General features: G+C 40.3%; 1 long non-coding RNA gene across 1 annotated transcript in view; it reads right to left on the bottom strand.

The window, feature by feature from the left end:
- Positions 1–1,056: 1,056 nt before the first annotated feature.
- The window catches only part of LOC111093253, a 151,665-nt gene continuing 133,596 nt past the window's right edge, over positions 1,057–19,125 (bottom strand). Inside the window, exon 5 of the long non-coding RNA XR_005380971.1 lies at positions 1,057–1,245. This is a non-coding gene — a long non-coding RNA (uncharacterized LOC111093253). The remainder of the gene's footprint in view (positions 1,246–19,125) is intronic.

The following is a 19,125-nucleotide window of genomic DNA, read 5'->3' as shown; positions in this document are numbered from 1 at the left end:
ACATGTTTTATAAATCTGTACTATGAATAGTTAAGTACAAGCAGTATGTATGGAGCAGGTGTCTCCAAGAATATTCTTAGAAGTTCTTTTTTTCATGATGAAAATGATTTACATAAACTGAACTCAAAATGGTTTGCTGTTTTCATGGAAAGAGGAATGTAAAACTTCAAGAACTCGTGCCATCTTTGACTTTCCCTGACATGTGATTCAATTATTTTCCAATGCAAGACCGAAACTGATAAGTAAATTGACTGAAAACAATATGCTCATGTTTTTCTGGAAAGTAAACATTTGAAATTAACCTTATATAAGTTCTGCTACTGACATTGCTGGTTTTCAGTTCCCATTGCATAGCTCCTTCTTCCCAATGGCTGTCACTGAATGTTTTTGCTTTATTTTTGTTGTTGTTTGTACAATTGTCCATCATGCCAAATGAGCACCACCTGATCCAGAGCTATTGAGAAATGGTTGAGCTTTCCATTTCTCTTTCATATCTAATAACTACCATTATCATTTAATACCTATACAGATGAGCCTTAAAATAAACATTCTTCCAGATTTCTCCATAAACTATAATTATATTTCAAAATGAAAAATCACATCTTCATTTTGAAATATTATTGCTTTTGCTAAGTTATGAATGAATGATCAAAATACAGCTGTTTATAAAAGCTCATGAACGTCTTTTTATACTTTTCTATAGCTGCACTTTTTTTCATCTAACACAATTTTCAAAGATTTTAGTGTCCCAAATCACCTCTCATTGACACAGACATAAATTCATCTGATTTATTTACTAGTAGAAAAGACAAACCCCTTTCATAAAGTTTGCTTGCAACAAAATATTGCTGCTAACAGTGCACCAAAGAACTGTATGCATAACTAAATGTATAAAAATAAATTTCCAATCACACTTAAAAGCAAGGGCACTAAAAAGAATTATTTGTAATTACTAAGTGAGGATGGACAGTGGGGGCAGAATTGTGTATATCTAGCAAATGCAGAGGATCAAAAGAGGTAATTCCAAACTCTATAAACACCAATTTCACATTGTCATTGAAGCATTTCCAAACTGTTTAATTATGTACCGTGTTGCACAAAGGATCAAGCTAGGAATTACATACAGCTGCTAGAACATGATAGGTGCGCATAGCTGGGTAAAGGTCTGATCACAGAGACACCAGGAAGATGTTCTTGTCTCTTCAAAATAATATTCTTCTGAAAACACTGAAGCAGCTATCGCTTCTGCAATACAATAAAAAAGTGATTTCAATATATATGGAACGAATGATTGACAAAATGCCAAAAACTCAGTTTCCTCATTATCAAATGGAGTAAAAATTCAAATCCTATAAGGTTGTTTTGAGATTCAAATGAGATATTAGATGCTGTTAAAATATTTTGTAAATTATAACATGCTTCAGCTAATGTATGTTAATGTAATTGTAAAATACTAGATTGTACAAAACTTTTAAAGATAATGTTGCATATGAAGTAACTGACCAAAACTTCAAAGTAGTTTTTTTTTAAGATTTCTTCTTTCTTTCTTTCTTTTCTTTAGTTATTATGGGTAGGGAGGGAGGGAGTCTGTGTTCTTGAGTGTTTTCTGTTCGTGTTGTTTTTAGTTCGTTTAGTAGGTATTTGTCCTTCTTCTTCACTTCATTCATTCCTTCCTTCCTGACTTCACTTCATTAGTCTTCTTTCTTCTTGCTCTTCTTCTTTCTTTCTTTATTCTTTATTGCTTTCTTTCTGTCTTCGTTTAGTTATTTCGACTTTCTGTTGTCTTTCTTTATTCTCTTCTTTTCGTTCCTTCACAGAAAGAGAGAGCACAAGCATGAGCAGGAGGAGGCACAGAGTGAGAAGCAGACTCCCCTCACTGTAGGGAGCCCAATTCAGAGCTTAATCCCAGGACTCTGGGATCATGACCTGAGCCCAAGACAGACACTTAACCAACTGAATCACTCAGTTGCCCACAAGGTAGTATTTTTAATATATACGTTCAAACCCAAGGTGGTGAACAAATTGAAGATCGGTTTGCAGCTCCCACTCCATGCAGAAAAATGAAATAGAGAAGCATACAGGGAAACCCTGGAATTCTCTGAAGATGTCTAATATTCAGTTTATATTCCAATTTCCCTAATTGTTCCAAAGTAGCTCTTAGAAATTATTTTTTTTAACATCAGAACCTAATCAAGTCTCACACCTTACATTTGATTATTCTCTTTCAATTTAAGACACCCCTTTTCTCTTTTCATAACAATAACTCCATGGAAAGACCAGACTCTGTCTCACTAAACGTCCTTCATTCTAAATGTTTCTAAACATTTCTTTGTAATATAGTTTAACTGTCCCTTTTATTCCTGTAATTTGAAGTTAATTCCAAAGGCTTATTTCAGCTTGGCAAATAATCTGGGTCAGAATACATCCTAAATGATGTTGGGTACTCCATAATGAATCATTCTGAGATACATAACTTCACGTAGACCTATTATTCTGAAAGCTAAATTGGATCACTGTATGGAAGTAGTGACTACCAGAGAGACCCACTGTAAAGATATGTTTCTAATGATCAGATAATCTATGGTGTGATATGCTGGGCAATTTGCCAATATCCTATTATTCAACAACCATCACTAATGCTTTTAACATTCTTTGTTGATCTTTGCCTGGATCCGCCATTTTATTCTGAATTACAAAAAGTTAATTGTCTAGATATTTCATTCTTTCTGAATAAAAAGTTGTGACATTAATTAGCTCATATTCTCCCATTAAGGAGAACTCTTCTTCATCACCTAGCAATGAACTACTCCATATTGTAGCTTTCCTAAATTTGGGAGGCATGCATTTTTGTGAAAATGTCATGTTGATGATTTTTGGAAATAAACAAGAAAGTGTCAACATAAAAACATTTTAGATCATAAGAAATACAGGCATCCAATTGAGAACAACATACCCTGACTAAGTGTGGTGGAAGACTACTGCTATTATACTATATATATATATATAAATTTTAGTGACACATGTGAAGTATACAGGATCTTAATAAGCATAATAAATATAACAATAAAATCCATTAGAGGGCAGCCCTGGTAGCTCAGCAGTTTAGCACTGCCTTCAGCCCAGGGCCTGATCCTGGAGACCCAGGATCGAGTCCCACGTCAGGCTCCCTGTGTGGAGCTTGCTTCTCCCTCTGCCTGTGTCTCTGTCTCTGTCTCTGTTTCTCTCTGTGTGTCTCTCATGAATGGATGAATAAAATCTTTTTTAAAAATCCATTAGAAAATATAAAACATCAGGTTTTGAGAACTTGGTCTCAGAGGTAAAATATTATACTCCATTTCTCCATCAACAAATGTTTATTATTCTCGCTTGTATCAAATGTTTCTAAAGGCAAAATTTCTCCACGCACACTCACCCATATTCCTATTCTTCCACAACAAACCACCTCATACCTCACATATGAATATGCTTATGTCAAAAGTTTCCTTATAAAAAAAACAGTATAGGGCAGCCCCAAGTGGCTCAGCGGTTTAGCGCCGCCTTCGGCCCAGGGTATGATCCTGGAGACCTGGGATCAAGTCTCATGTCGGGCTCCCTGCATAGAGCCTGCTTCTCCCTCTGCCTGTGTCTCTGCCTCTCTCTCTCTCTCTCTCTCTCTCTCTCTCTCTCTCTCTCGGTGTGTCTCATGAATAAATAAATAAATAAAATCTTTAAAAAAAGCAAAACAGTATAACCCGAACAGTAACGAATGTGGTTGGTCTAATTAAGCCCAAAGAGTGAAGCTCTTAACATTTTTGTATTAAAATATTAGCGCAACAGGGGCGTCTGGTGGCTTAATCGGTTAAGCATTGCCTTTGGCTCAGATCATGATCCCAGAGTCCTGGGATTGAGCCCTGCATCAGACAACCTGCTCAGCAGTGAGTCTGTTTCTCCCTCTCCCTCTGTGGTCTCTCTCACTCTCACTCCCTCTCAAATAAATATATAAATAAAAATCTTTAAAGGAATATTAGTACAACTTGTAAAATATACCCAGAGACACTGTTTTTTTCTGAGAACTATGGACAGTTTTTCCCAGGCATGCCTGTGACATGTATGGGGGCAACAGAAGCAGGAGTGATGGAAACTTCATCATAGCCCCTCTGGGCAGAGTCCCTGCCTCTTCATGCTTGTGTCCTGCACCTGTCTGAACCTTCCAGGGACTGGGCACTCACTGACTCTCCAGGCAACTTAACTTGGTTTGTAAAATGATCAAAACATAAGGATGATATCTTTTATATTGAGTGCAAATTTATTTTTTGGTGGTTTTTGCTGATTCATCCAAGTTCACTTTCTGAAGCAATACAAGTTTAATACTTGTAAGGCAGCTGTTTCCTTATTTTTAGAGGAACTCATGCCCCTGCATTGTCCTGTGTCCCCAACTTTTAGCTGTGCATCTGAACTTCCTCCTACCATTCCTATGGAGCATCATTTTCAGATCTGTCTAAACAGCCCTGGTGGTCTCCTCGGATTGCATTCTAGTTGGCTATGGTCCCACCAACAGTGTGACTGATACCAAAACCATCCCCACATGGCAGGGTAAAAGGTACGCACAGATGGCCCATGAGACACCTGTGCCCTGGCTATGGCATCCCTAGAGTGCACTGGGTCATGACATAGTTTGTCAGTGATGACGATAGAAATTACTGAGCACTGACTAAGGACCAAACTCTGAGCCTTGTCAGCATTGCATTATTTACCTCCTAAAACAACATTAGGAAGTAGTGTATCTGTTTTCTATTGCTGACATCACAATTTTATCAGCTTAAGACAACATCATTTCATTGCCTTAATGATTCTATTGGCCAGATGTCCTGGGATGGTTCTCAGGTTAAAATCAAGGGCTCTTGAGGGTGCCTGGGTGGCTCAGTCTGTTAAGCACCTGCCTTCGGCTCAGGTCGTGATCCCAGAGTCCTAGGATTGAGTCCTATGTTAGGCTCCCTGTTCAGTGGGGACCCTGCTTCTCTCTCTCCTGCCAGCTCCTGCTCTCTCTCGCTATCTCTCTCTCAAACTCTCTCTCAAATAAATAAACAAAGTCTTTTTAAAAAATCAAGGGCTCTTCAAGGCTCTACTCCTGTCTGGAATCTCTTGAGGAGAATCTGCTTCCTTGCTTGTGCAAGTTGTGGACAGAATTTATTTTCTTGCTGTAGTAGAATCAAGGTCCCATATCCTTGTTGGCCTCAGCTGAGGGTCATCCTTGGCTTTTCCAGGTAGCTTGCAATCCTTGGCTAGCAGCTGCTTTCCTCCACTTCCACACTGGCAACAGTGGGTCAGCTCCCTCTCCTGATGAAAATTGCCCCCTCCTATTTTTCTATCCTCACAGTTCTTTGAGGACTCTTCCCCCTTCCTCTTCTAATTTAAAAGGTCCTTGTGATTACATGGAAACCATCCAGATAATCTAGGATTACCTTCCTATTTTAAGGTCAGCTGATTGGTAATCTTCATTCCATCTGCAACCTTAATTCCCTTTGCAGAATAACATATTCATAGGCTTAACACCAGGAAGCATGGAAGACAAGCTCCTGCCTAAGACAAGTCAGTGTTAATGTCTCCATATCACAAAGAGAATTGAGGCAGCAAGACTAGCATCTGGAAGAAAATCTAGAAATATCCTTCTTGGATCTGTAAATGCAACATGTAATGAAGCTCTAGTAAAAGGACAAAAGCTATTGGAAACTTAGAGCCTAAAATTGTAAGTAATCTTAATACAGTGATGCAAGTTTGGGACTCAGTCTATTAGTATATTTGTTTGATTATGGCAGAAAGGAGGGAGACCCAGCTGGGCTTACCTGGTGGCAGCTGATGAAATTCCAACATCAACCACAGAAAATGGGATTCCCCTATTACCCCCTGGTAATAGGGGCAAAGCATACAACTAGAACCCTCTGTCTTTGCCTGAGCTGACATTGCTGTACTTGTTGAGACCTGCAGATGAGCAGTGGCCTCCCTGACCAGAGAAAGTGTAGCTCAGGAACGATGGAAACTACCGGATACCTGTACGAGATCCCATTTCCCTTCTCTTCCAAGAGCATCCCTAATGCCTGCCATAGTGGTGGGATAGTAGGATGCACTCCTGTGTGCTAGAGGTGGTGACAAAGGCAAACCTGGGGTTTAGTATGGAAATGGTCATATGTTTATTCCTAGCAACAATGTACTGTCTCTTGGGACCCTTGTGCATGGCTAGTGGAAATGTGAAATGGTGCAAGTGCTATGGAAAACAACATGGAGGTTCCTTTAAAAAATAAAAGTAGAATTTCCATACAACCCAACAATCCCACTTGCAGGTGTTTATCCCAAAGAAGTAAAAGTAAGGTCTCAAAGAGAAATCTGCACACCTACGTCCATTGCAGAACTATTCACAGTAGTGAAGAGGTGAGAGTACCCAAACGTCTATCAAAGGACAAAATGTATAAAGAAAATGGAGGAATACACACAATGGGATATTGTTTGTCTTTAAAAAGGACAGAAATCCTGGCACATGCTACCACATGAGTGAAACTTGAGGCATTAAACTGAAGTCAGTCACAAAAGGCACATTGAGTATGATTCCACTTATATAAGATAAGGTGTCTAAGGTAGTCCAATGCATAAAAACAGAAAGGACAGTGGTGGTAGCCAGGGACTAGGGGAATAGGAAAAGACGAGGAATTTTTGTGTGATGGGTAAAAAATTTCAGTTTAACAAAACACAAAAGTTCTGGAGATGGGTTGTACAACAGTGTAAACATTATTAACGCTACCAAAATTAAAAACGGTTAAGATGGGCAAATTATATATTTTTTACCACAATAAAAAAAATATGAAACAGTCTCTTATTCATGCAAATTTAGTTTGCCTCCTCAGATTTCACTGAAATTGCCTCAAGAAGAATGACAGCTGGTGCATTCAGCAACTCTAGTGTTCTCCATTATAAATATAAAGTTCTAGAATATAAATTCCTCATGAATATTTCCCCGAATACCAGATGCATTACTGGGAATGTTACCAGGTGCCCTTAAGAATCTGTTCAATAAAGGAGAGAAAAAGCAAACCAATAAATAACTGACTTAAGAAAAAAATAAGATACCTAATAAAAGAAAGTAAAAGAAGGCATATCTGTAATGTACATATTACTGAACAGGAGACAGATTTACTGAAGAGGAGTTAAAGGTCACCCTGAGTTTTTAGGCTGCAATAGTGACCAGAATTGGTCTGGAAGTCAGAATACCCAGCAATTTTCTTCTTTCTCAAACTAATATTCTCTCCCTTAATTTAAGACCGAGTATAGAAGACCTAATGTAATCTAGATGTTCTGTTGATAGTGACTCACTAAGTCTTAGTTGACCAATTGCCTCTACTGTTTCTGAACATGAGTTAATATTTAGGTAGAAGTTTGATAAAGCACCAGAAATAGAGAACTTAAATGGACCTTTTCTGGCTAAATCTCTTATAGTAATTTATGCCTTTTTTGTTTTCACTTGTTTCTAAAGTATCTCTTCACCTTTATTGTACTCTGCATGAGTATGAGGGTGGCATTAAGCATTTGACTTATTAAAAACAGTAATGCCTTCCCAGGACAGGTCTGTGCACTTCACCCAGAGCCACTTAAACAGACTTAGCACATGTTGGTGTCTGAGTGGGCGACTGCCCCTCCACAGCGCCCCCAGAAGGGAGTGTGCATTACCCGTTCCCTGGTGACCCTAAAGGATCAATGGTTGTGTGCAGTGTTCACTGAGGGTGGTGACAAGTTCACCCTGAGGGATAGCAGAGTGGGAACAATTCTACTTTTCTTTTTTTTTTTTTAATATTTTTTATTTATTTATTTATGATAGTCACACACAGAGAGAGAGAGAGAGAGAGAGAGAGAGAGGCAGAGGGAGAAGCAGGCTCCATGCACCGGGAGCCTGACGTGGGATTCGATCCCGGGTCTCCAGGATCGCGCCCTGGGCCAAAGGCAGGCGCCAAACCGCTGCGCCACCCAGGGATCCCTCAATTCTACTTTTCACCTCAGGGGGAATAAAAACAGGTACTTGTCCCTTCAAAAAGAACTGAGAATTCTGTGTTCCCCAGATGGCCTCCTGATTTGTGTATGTGTGTGTGAGAGAGAGATGGAGGAGAAGCAGGAATCCCACACCGCTGCCATCCAGAGGGTCCTTGAACTTTAAACCTGGCTCATGGGACAACCCAGGGTAAGTCCTTACGTCTGCATTTCAAGACGCCTGGCAAGTATCACTCTTTTTACCTCCTGCAGATTGCTAAACAACTTGAGCTACTGGAGTCACAGAGGTGGTAAGATGTCAGCCTCATTGCTAATGAAGTTGTAACTAGAGAATGTGGCTTCACGAGGCCAGCAGAGTCAGCTTTCAAATAGCACACCTCCAAATTAGGCTGAGTCCTCACCCAGGGGAAGGTAGCCCCAGTACCCACTCCCCCAGGGCGACAGAGCAAGCTCTGCCACAGGCTGCCCAGGTGGAGGGAGCCAGGGGAAGTAGGGGGGGCTGAGCAGCTAGCTGTCCTTCCAGCCCCATGCTAGGAAAGAATGAGGGGGAGGGTGGGAAGCTAGCAGGGGTGAGGATGATCCCAGAAGAGTGTGAAAAAACGGTTTCCCTCCAACACTCCTCCTTGCCAAATAAAAGGAATTTCCTGGGAAATGAATGATCCATTAACCAGGCCAAAGGAAATGTGGCAGGAGCCTTTAAACAAAAGAAAAAAGAGGAATGGAGATGAAGAGGGCAGAAGGGGGGTGGAGAGGAAGAGGGGGAAGAAGGAAGCAAAAGAGGGAGAGAGAGTTTTTATGACTGATACGCACATATATACATTTAGTTTGTATTCTGTATATATTATATTATGCGTGACCACGTTTTCCCCCAGGGTTGGAGTGAGCATTTGTCCCGAGTCAGCACAGATCTGAGCAGGCACAAGTTTACTTGTCCACCTTTAGGTAAACAGGCAGAGAAACTCCAGGTTTTTGGAATTGTGTTCTTTATTCACGTAACTATTGACTTGTTTGCCGAGTCCTCATCGGTAAAACTTTGTGAGCACAGGGACTCTGTCTTGCTTTCTTCTCAGTCACTGGTGCCTAGAATGGTGCCTGATAGATAAAGGGTGCTGGGCAAATATTTGTTAAAAAAAAAAAAAAAAAACAAATACGAAGGCAATAGTCACACATCAAGGCAGATCATAATTTCAAAGCAAAGCAAAACAAAAGCTATGTCATCAATAAATCTCTGAGACACCACTGCTCATTTCTACCAGTCACTTAATTTTGTCAGTTAGTTCTGTTATCCAAAGTTCACTGATATCACTCTTGAACTTTTATGCTGCCTAATACCTGGGAAATATGAATCACAGATTTTTTATTTCTTCCTGATTCTCTAACATTCCTTGGCAGTCAGCAGCTGGGGTGACAGTGTCCGTGAGTCCTAACTCCTGTATTATACCCATTTCTCAAAGTCTAAGTGCCTTAGGAACATAATAGCCTTTCTTTTGTTTTTGTTTTTGTTTTTTTAATTTTTATTTATTTATGATAGTCACAGAGAGAGAGAGAGAGAGAGAGAGAGAGGCAGAGACACAGGCAGAGGGAGAAGCAGGCTCCATGCACCAGGAGCCCGACGTGGGATTCAATCCCGGGTCTCCAGGATCCCACCCTGGGCCAAAGGCAGGCGCCAAACCGCTGCGCCACCCAGGGATCCCCATAATAGCCTTTCTAAAACGTTTTGCTAGCCCACCCTTTGAAGCAGAACCCTGACAACTGAGTCATGGCTAGTGTCTAATGCAGTAGACATTCATCTCATTATGCACTAATAATGGAGACATTCAACATACTGCCCAGTACCCAGTATTTAAATTTACCTTTAGAAGTAAGTATTTGTCATATGTTTTTTTCTTATGGTCCAATAAAGTACAGGAAAATAAGGAAAGAAAATATAAAAGCAAGAGAATTGCGAAAGCAAAAGCATGGTCGATCTTTTAAAAAATGCTGCAATGTCAAATAATTTATTACAAAGCAATGCTGACATTTAAAGTGATAGATAAAAATCCAAAAACTTATTTTGCTGTATTATCTCTAAGATCTCTTGAGTTATTCATATTTTAAATGTCAAACACATTAAGCAGATTCTTCCAAAGCAGGAACAAAATGGTCTCTTAACCTAGTGTGCACCGTGGTTACACATTTTTTATAATTCTGAGCAAATATCAACATTGCTTATTATTCTTTCAGTTTAACTCAAATTTATGACCAAGTCAATAGTCTATTATCCTCACAGCATCCTGGCACGTACAAAAATTATGCATACTCTGCAGACACAAATAAGCAGAGCAAGAATGACAAGTGCAGAAGGAAGGGAAATAGCTTTTTTAGTCTTGTGTTAGGAAAAGGAACCCACAAGTATGTTCTTCTACATAAATAATTCTTAATCTACATGATAGGGCTCAAAACCGAGAAGAAAAGTAGGAGACCAGAAATACGCCTCCTCCTTTTATTTTTTTTTTTAATTTTTTATTTATTTATGATAGTCACAGGAGAGAGAGAGAGACACAGGCAGAGGGAGAAGCAGGCTCCATGCAGTGGAAGCCCGACGTGGGATTCGATCCCGGGTCTCCAGGATCGCGCCCTGGGCCAAAGGCAGGCGCCAAACCGCTGCGCCACTCAGGGATCCCCTGCCTCCTCCTTTTAGTATATTGCCCTTTACGACCCCGTGCACACTGGACCTTTGGGAACCCTGGCTGTGCTCTGAGCACACACAGCATGGTCTGTGTTTTTCACTACCTAGCTGTTCATAGTCTGCAAGAACTGACCTGGGACTTTTGCCACTCTCTGGAGAGAAGATACTCTACCCTAGCTCAGCAGAGCCAGGAGATGAGCCTTTGAGGTCCTGAGTTCATAGAGCCGTTTTCATCATGGTTCTGCTGTCTTCTAATAACCTGATCCCATATAGACTGCTCTTTCTTCCTTCTCTTCCGTGACATCTTTTGATACTAGAACATTCTGCTGACTTTTGTGCTAACGCCAGCACCCGATCCGTTTTCTTCTTTTCTACCCCTTTCCTTGCCCACATTCTCAGAAATTCAACCTGGACCTAGATAATTCTTATAGCAAACTGACCCAGTGGTCACAGAACCTCCTCATTGCCCACCATGTTCACTCTACTCTGACTGCCCGTTACCACTGAGGCCTCTTTGATTTAGCAACATTTAAACAGTTGCAGCCACACCTGTGTATCCCACCTCCATTCCTACTTCATTAACTTGATTTTATATTTCTTGAAAGCTTTTGACCACTGTTCCCAATCAACCCGTAGCCCTCTTCAGTCACCTCTGCCTCCCTTCTCAGTCTGGACCCCATAGTTGGCTTTAGTCAGGGCCCTAGATAATTGATTTCCCTTGTTCTACGTTTGGCAGTCCCTATTCTATACAAACATTCTTTGCTTCTTGATTCTGCATCACTGAGAGTAGCTAGAGTAGCTAAGCAATAAAATGGCAAATGTGTATTGATGTGTACTTATAAATTCATGTTCTCCAACTTGAGAACATGAATGAACCATTCACCTATGAACCATTCTCCCTCCAGCCCCTGAAACTCAGCCATATTTGATTTGTCACCCTTCTTTCTAGCTTTCTCCATGTGCTCCTCCCTTTCAAACCATTGACTATGACTTGCATGCCCCTTGAGTGGTCACAGCACCTGAGAGTTGGCCTCTGCTTTAGGGTAAGTTCCACAGGTCCAAGTCCCCACAGCTCCTCACGTTGGGTGGGCAACTATTGTCAAGCTACCTATCCTTTCTGGGTGGGGAATTGGGTGAAATAGATGATAGGAATTAAGGAGTGCACTTATCGTGATGAGCACAGAGTGATGTGTAGAAGTGTTGAATCACTAAATTATACATCTGAAACTAACATGACATTGTATGTTAACTAATTAAAATTAAAATAAAAAGTAAATTTTTTTAAAAAAAGGTACTAATACCTTTCTCTTCCACTTTTGTCAGAGGAGACCATCATCCCTTGAAGGGAGCCCCAGACCTCACCACCTCACCCCCTAGACTATTGTAATAGCATCCTAATTGTCCTCAGCCCATCTGATTTCTCTATCCTCCAGTCTGTCCCACACATTACCAAGGATTAAACTTCCTAAAGAACACCTTCAGCATGTCACTTCTTTGCTCGGAATATTTTTGTGGTCTTCTTGTTTTCAAACAGGTCTTGCATTTAAGGATTTGTCTTTGTAAGCCCTACAAGGTCCTACACAGTGACCTGTGGGACCTGGACACTAATCAGAGGCTAATGCATTGCCCAAGTCAGTGAATTCTTCTATTGTGAGGTTTGGTAGCTTATTACATTAACTGATAGCTTCTGTACTATTTACTACACTTTCAGTGCAAATGACAAAATATTTACTGAAGACCACACCACTGCAGTTATTGTTAGGTGTAAATAACCACCATTGTTTAATCTCTACTATGTGCTGAATGTTTTACTATGTACTTTATGTGCATTATCATTTAACCCCCAAACCATCCTGATAGATGAATGGTATTATTCCTGTTTTAAAGAAGAGGAAACTTTCAAGAGGGCTAAGAAACTTGCACAAGATAATATATATGTATGGAGCTAGAGTTCACACTTTTTAGATGTCTGGCCCCAAACTTTTAGATCCTATTTTTCAACAGAAAAATCTTGAGAAGTGTTGTGCTCAAGATTGCGAATCCGAGAAACCACCAAAGAGCCGACACCGATAACACACGAGGGTTTATTTACAAGCTTGAGCTTGGGTCCAAGTGTACCCGACACAGCAGAGCAGGGACTTGGACCCCGAGGTGGGTTTCAGCTTAGTTTTTTATAGGCTGGTCTAGGGGATCTTCAGAAGGAGTGGAGGAATTTCTCAAGTTGTTTACATTTTGATATGGGGCTTTCAAGGGCATTGAGCTCTGTTCCTATTCTAATAGGGGCTTCCTGCCCTTGGCTTGGGCTCTGTTCTCATTCTAATATGGGGCTTTCTAGGACGTTAAGCTGTAAGCTGTTTTCTTCCTGGAACTGAAGTAAGGTAAAGTTCAGCCCTTATTCACAGGGGCCTGGGATGGCTGTACTTGTGATAACGCTGAACTTAAAAGTGGAATGGCCTTAATTTTCTCTGCCTCCACAAGAAGTCCCTTTGGTATATAAGGAAAAAATGTCATTGGGACCCCTGGGTGGCTCAGTCAGGTAAGCATTAGATTCTTGATTTAGGCTCAGGTCAAAATCTCAAGGTCCTGAGATGGAGCTTGCATTGTACCAGCTGTGTTCAGTGGAGAGTCTGTGCAAGATTCTTTCCCTTTGCCTCTCCCCCATTCTTTTGCATGTGCACACAGGCAAGCTCTCTCTCTCTCTCTCTCAAATAAATAATCTTTTTAAAAAGAAAAAAAAGAAAAAATAAATAATCTTTTAAAAAAGAAACAATAAATTCACACACACACACACACACACACACGCACACACACACACACATTTTGAAAAGTCCCTGATTCTAGATTCTAGAAAGGAAAATGTAATCAGGAGAAGAATGTGCCTTTTTTAATGTTCTCCATTTTGCATTGTCCCCAAGACAAAATGATCTCTTTTGACATTCATCTGCTCTTTTCCTAGAAAAGTTAGTAAAGGGAAAAGGGAAGAAATACATGGCTTTAGTGGTTCACTCAGTACTCTGCAGTGTGACAGCACAAGAAACCCCATAACAAGTGTGTGACAGTCACTCACCGTGCAGAAAGTGTCCTAGAATCTTCACACTACTTTGCCATGTGCCACTTTGGATACACTCAGGATAAGCTGACTGCAAGAGAGAGCTCATTCTCTTCTTTGTTTGCTGTAAATATGCCAGGATAAGTGGTGCAGGGGCATTCCCACATCCTGTAGGATGTGTTGTCAACACTCCTGATCCTGGACAATACAAAGGCTAATAGGCACCAGATTATCATTATAGAAATATGGGACAACCACCTCCTTTTCAGTTTATCTGCCTGAGCATTTCACTTTCAGAGAAGATAAAGGCCAAGTCAAGAAGTGATGACTGATTCTGGAAGATAAATACTCCTGAATGAGCATGAGGATGAATTAGACAAGTCAATGCAAATATTTTCTTTTCACCCCCAAATTCAAATTAGATTGTAAAGAAATGTGGGTCCAGCCACTGACTTAAGATACCACACAGAAATTCAGGACCCATAAATACAGAGTTAAATAGAATTTTACTAAATTTTCTACAACTACCTCTACTTAGATGGCAGTAATTTAACAATTAGAAATATTAACCAGAATTCTTATTGCTTACATCTTTGCTCTTACACAATATTTTCTCTAACCATACATTAGAAAGAATACCCTCTAATTGGAAATGAATGGCTAACAACTCACAATCCTTAAGAAAGCAGACAGTAACAGAGTGCAAAGTCTTCCTCTCTCAATAGCTGAGTTTGATCTCCTTTAGATAAGTGTTGATTTTTTTAAAAAAAGATTTTATTTATTTACTATGAGAGACACCCACAGAGAGAGAGAGAGAGAGAGAGAGAGAGAGAGAGAGAGAGGCAGAGACATAGGTAGAGAGAGAAGCAGGCTTCCTGCAAGGAGCCCGGTGTGGGACTCGATCCTGGATCCTGGGATCACCCCTGAGACGAAGGCAGACGCTCAACCACTGAGACACCCAGGCATCCCAACTGTTGATTTTTAAACAGTTTTAATACCAGAGAGATAATATTTGAAGGGAAAAATGATTAGCGGTGAAATTAACAGATTAAGTGTAGTTATAATCTGTCAAAGATTTTTTTTTTTTTTTTTTTTTTGTCAAAGATTTTTGTTGTATTTTCTTCTGTTTCTTGTATCTTTAAAAAAAAATTTGTAACCAATATTATGTGCCAAGGGATCTCATATTCCACCTCCTGCTATGTCATATGGACATAATTGACTAATAGTATTAATAAGAAACATCTGTTCCAATGAATATTATGCCTAAAGTAACTCTGTGTATATGTGTGTAATATACTGCATGTAATAAGAAGCTCTGAGTACTCACCAGCTTTAAAGAGTGCTCTAATTTGGTTAAACTTCAAAAAGCCATTTATATACGTAACTAAAGCAAGTAATAATGTACTTTATTACATTTTCAATAATTTCCATTGTCCATTTTTTAAAAAACTAATTACATAATTGGCTTCTAATTACAACATCTTAATTCAAATCAATTTAAATTTTACCACTAGAAATAAATGACTCATTTGCTGCAGCTGCTTTCAAATCATATTTTTCTCCTCATTCCAATGCTCATTCTCTACATTTTTTTTAAAGAAAAAGGTATACACTGTTTTTTGAAAGGAATAAAGATGATAGAGATCAAAGAGTTTGTGTATGTTAAAGAACATTGCCTGACGTACATTTATGCTCTCACCAACTGGTTTGAATGCACATCAAGAGATGGTGGTATTTGTTCCCAAATCTATTTATGACAGTTACATTATTTATAATAATTATTTAAATTCATAAACAATCACGCATTAAGTATGAGGATGAAAAGATATTTGTTTCTAATGAAACTACATTGAGTGCATTGGAAAAACTAAATAAAAGCAAGATATTTTTTAAAATGTTTAGCTTGGTGTAGCAAGACCATTCTCAAAGTTTGGAGAAAAAAAATCATTCAAAAAAAAAGCATTCTCGGGGTTCCTGGGTGGCTCACCAGTTAAGTGTCTGCCTTTGGCTCAGGTCATGATCTTGGAGTTCTGGAATGGAGCCTCATATCAGGCTCTCTGCTCAGCCAGGAGTCTGCTTCTCCCTCTTCCTCTGCCCCCACCCCAACTTGTGTTCACTCTCTCTCACTCTCTCTCACCTCTCTGAGGTGCCAGTTGAGGCTCATGAACATTCATGCATTATAATACTAGCTTGCCTGGAGGATTTTCTCCAGCAACCCTCTGCTGCTTGGATACAGGCAATGGGAATGTGGGTGTCTGAGTTCATTCAAGGTTAGAGTTTTACCAAGTGGGTGGGACAAAAGCAGAGGATGGGAACAGTGGTGACACTATTTGCAAGTGAACGATCATAATAATGAATCATAAAATACAAGGAGAAGAACAACAAGGGGAGGGCCGGTGGATAGAAAGTTGAGGCATTTCAATGAATTAAATTTGCAGTGAGGTTGAAGATTGTTGCTGCAGGAGTACTGAAGCATGGGAGCTGAAGTAATCACTGGGAAGCAGTGATTGGGAGGAGTTAATCTGAGATTTCAGATGTGGTACAGTTTATGGTGATGATATAGTCCAAGACACGATTTTGGGAGTGTGTGGACATAATGGAGATGTCACAAGATCATCGGAAATGACATGGTCTAGGACCTGAGAAGCTAAAATGAATGAAGACACCTTCATGCACGGTGAAGTCATCAAAGATGATGGCAAAGGTTTGGGGGGGAAAAGAAGGCTGCCATCTAGGGACTGAAGTGTTCAATGAATGAACAGGATTTTGATGGTTACAAAGCAGAGGAAGCTTATTCAAGTGAATGACAGCGAGCTTCAAAGAAGCTGCATTGTTTTTATTTTATTTTACTTATTTTTTTCCAAAAGAAAAATGGACCTGATGGTCTGGAAATGACACTGTTTGGGGGTAAGGCAGCAAGGGCAACATCTAAAGCAATTGGGATATAAGAAAAGAAAATCAGCCTTTTTTTGAGAAGGCTTCAGGGGAAATGTTCCCAGAAAAAGCTGGCTTGCAGACAAAAAGTTATGACCAGGTTCCCAGAAGATGAAGAAGCTGCTGAAGCTGTGAAGGATGCAGGGACATTTACTGTTTGAGAAGAGAGCCTCTTGTGAAAGACCAGAGCTCCGGTAAGTGGTTCTGCCAGAATTCAAACCCAAGTATGTCTGACCCCCAAGTGGGGCCACGCTGCTTGTCAGAGAGAGAAAATGGATCCAAAGTAATGATTGGCTGTTGGATGCAGGCAGAAACATCTTCAAAATTCTTTCATTTGTCTCTTTAATTTTTGACAATTTCTAAGACATTCAGATTATTATGTTGGCATATGTATGTAGCTGAAAACAGAAGAGAGAATAGTTATTCGGTCCCCGAAAATGCAGACTTTAGAAGCTCCCCTTAGCCTCAGAAACTCGATGTGAACATAACAACTCAGGTGAGCCTTTGGAGCTGGCAGAGATACTAAATCAACTGAGACAACAAAGTTATTTTAGAGCTTATGAAGCACTTTTTATAAACTGCTGTTGCACTGAATGCTTCCCGTAAGAAACTATTCAGAATGAAAATGACAATGGGAAGATCAAATTCTCATCAAAGCTGATTATTCTGGCAGAAAGAGTATGCAAAACATCTTGAAGGCATGTGCACTATGCTTAATGCATCTCTTTTAGTCTCATTTAGTCCAATATTGCATATGATTGATAAAACATTTTTTTGGAACATTCTATCCCTAAACCCCTGTAAACAAAATGATATCACTCAAGTTCTAATATTCTGACCGAATTCATCTCTTCACTGTGAGGAATGATACGGTACAAGGTCAAAGGAAGTAAAAGTGAGATGTTGGCTGTCTGTCTTTAATCCTCTAAAAATAAAATGTCAGTGAATGTGCACCCAGTATATCCCCATCAATTCCAGATTGGAACTGTAACATGAAACGATTAGACAGATTTCCAGAGTAACCCACCACCACGGTTCTCTTTTCCCACAAACGACTTAAAAAACAAACGTAGTGATGATTTTTCCTGCCAACAGACAACTTGTTACCCTCTGGTTCATAACCTGCTTTTCTCCAATAATCCATATTGTTTTTTCTCCTAAGGTTAGCATCCAAGAAAAGTAGTTTTTCCAGCTTTCTGGATCCAGTGGCCACCTAATGTTTTATCAGGCCTTTTTCTTGAAAGTCCACTGCCCCCCTTGACCTAACCACACAGCGTGGGAAGCAGAGGGAGCCACACGACAATGTGATCCTGGCTGCTCTTGATTAGTCCAGGGCTGGATACCTGACTCAGAACTGTTGGATACATAAAGCCTGGATGTTGTCAGAACAGTTTATGGCCTTGCAAGATCAAAAGAGTGAGGAAGGTGATCTGCCAGACACGAGAGGTGGAAAATAGCCCATATCGATGTGTTGTCAGAAGTGCTACCACTTGGACAAGCAGAGATGAAGATGTCACGTAAACCCCCATGTCTTCCTGTGCCTGTTGTTCACAGTATCCCTCTGCATTCTTGTCCATGGTCCTGTCAGACATTCCAGTATCCTTGTGTCTTTATATGACACCATCCTCCCCATTTCGCTGAAGCTACTACACCTTAGAATTTTGGTCTCCAAACAAAACAAAATTCAAGAAGCTGTTGCCCTGTAAGATGTGCCTAGGGATATCTACCTCGTGATGTGGAAAGCATTAAAAGAATGCCCCCCTTTCTTGTATGAACAAGCACTTTGAAATTAGTTGTCTCAACCACAGCCCTTTGAGTAATAACAAGGAGAATGAATGTCCGTCGCGAGGTTAGAAAGTTCTAAGCACTGTGCTATGTGGATTACAGTCATTACCGCATTCGATCTCCATGGAGTACTTACAAGAAAACTGAAGGTCAGAGAAGTCAAGTGAGATGGACAAAGATTCCCTTCCCAGGTCCATCTTCAAGAAAGGACTTGCCCCCTAGCCGTTTGAAGTGCTGTCATCCCCTTCAGGGCTAGCCTCAAACTGTGGAGAGCTGCCTCCCCCAGATCACACCCCTCCCGGTAGGTAGCCTGTGTCCAAGGAGTTAGAGGTAGCAAAGCCCAGCATCAATCTGTAGGGACATCTTAGTTCCGGAGTTCCCAGTAGGGTGGTTGGGGCTATCAGATAGATCTTGAAGCTCAAATTCCCTTCTGCCCAAACTGCTTCCTTCTCGTCCTTTCCAGAGCTGTCCTTTCCAGTGCTGTTCCCTAGTAAACACTCGAACACTAACCATCTGTCTCCGAGGCTGCTTCCTGAGAAGCCCAAACTTTAACAATTAGATTGTCCAAGTTCCTCCAGCCAACAAGGGCAGAGCTAGGATTTATGTTAGTCTTCCTGAACCCAGGCACATGCATTTCCCCTCTGTCCTAGCCACAGTGTCTACAGTGCAAACAATGATT

The sequence above is a fragment of the Canis lupus genome, chromosome 29 (assembly GCF_011100685.1).
Source record: "Canis lupus familiaris isolate Mischka breed German Shepherd chromosome 29, alternate assembly UU_Cfam_GSD_1.0, whole genome shotgun sequence".
Taxonomy (NCBI): domain Eukaryota; kingdom Metazoa; phylum Chordata; class Mammalia; order Carnivora; family Canidae; genus Canis; species Canis lupus.
This window is presented reverse-complemented; position numbering and strand designations above follow the sequence as displayed.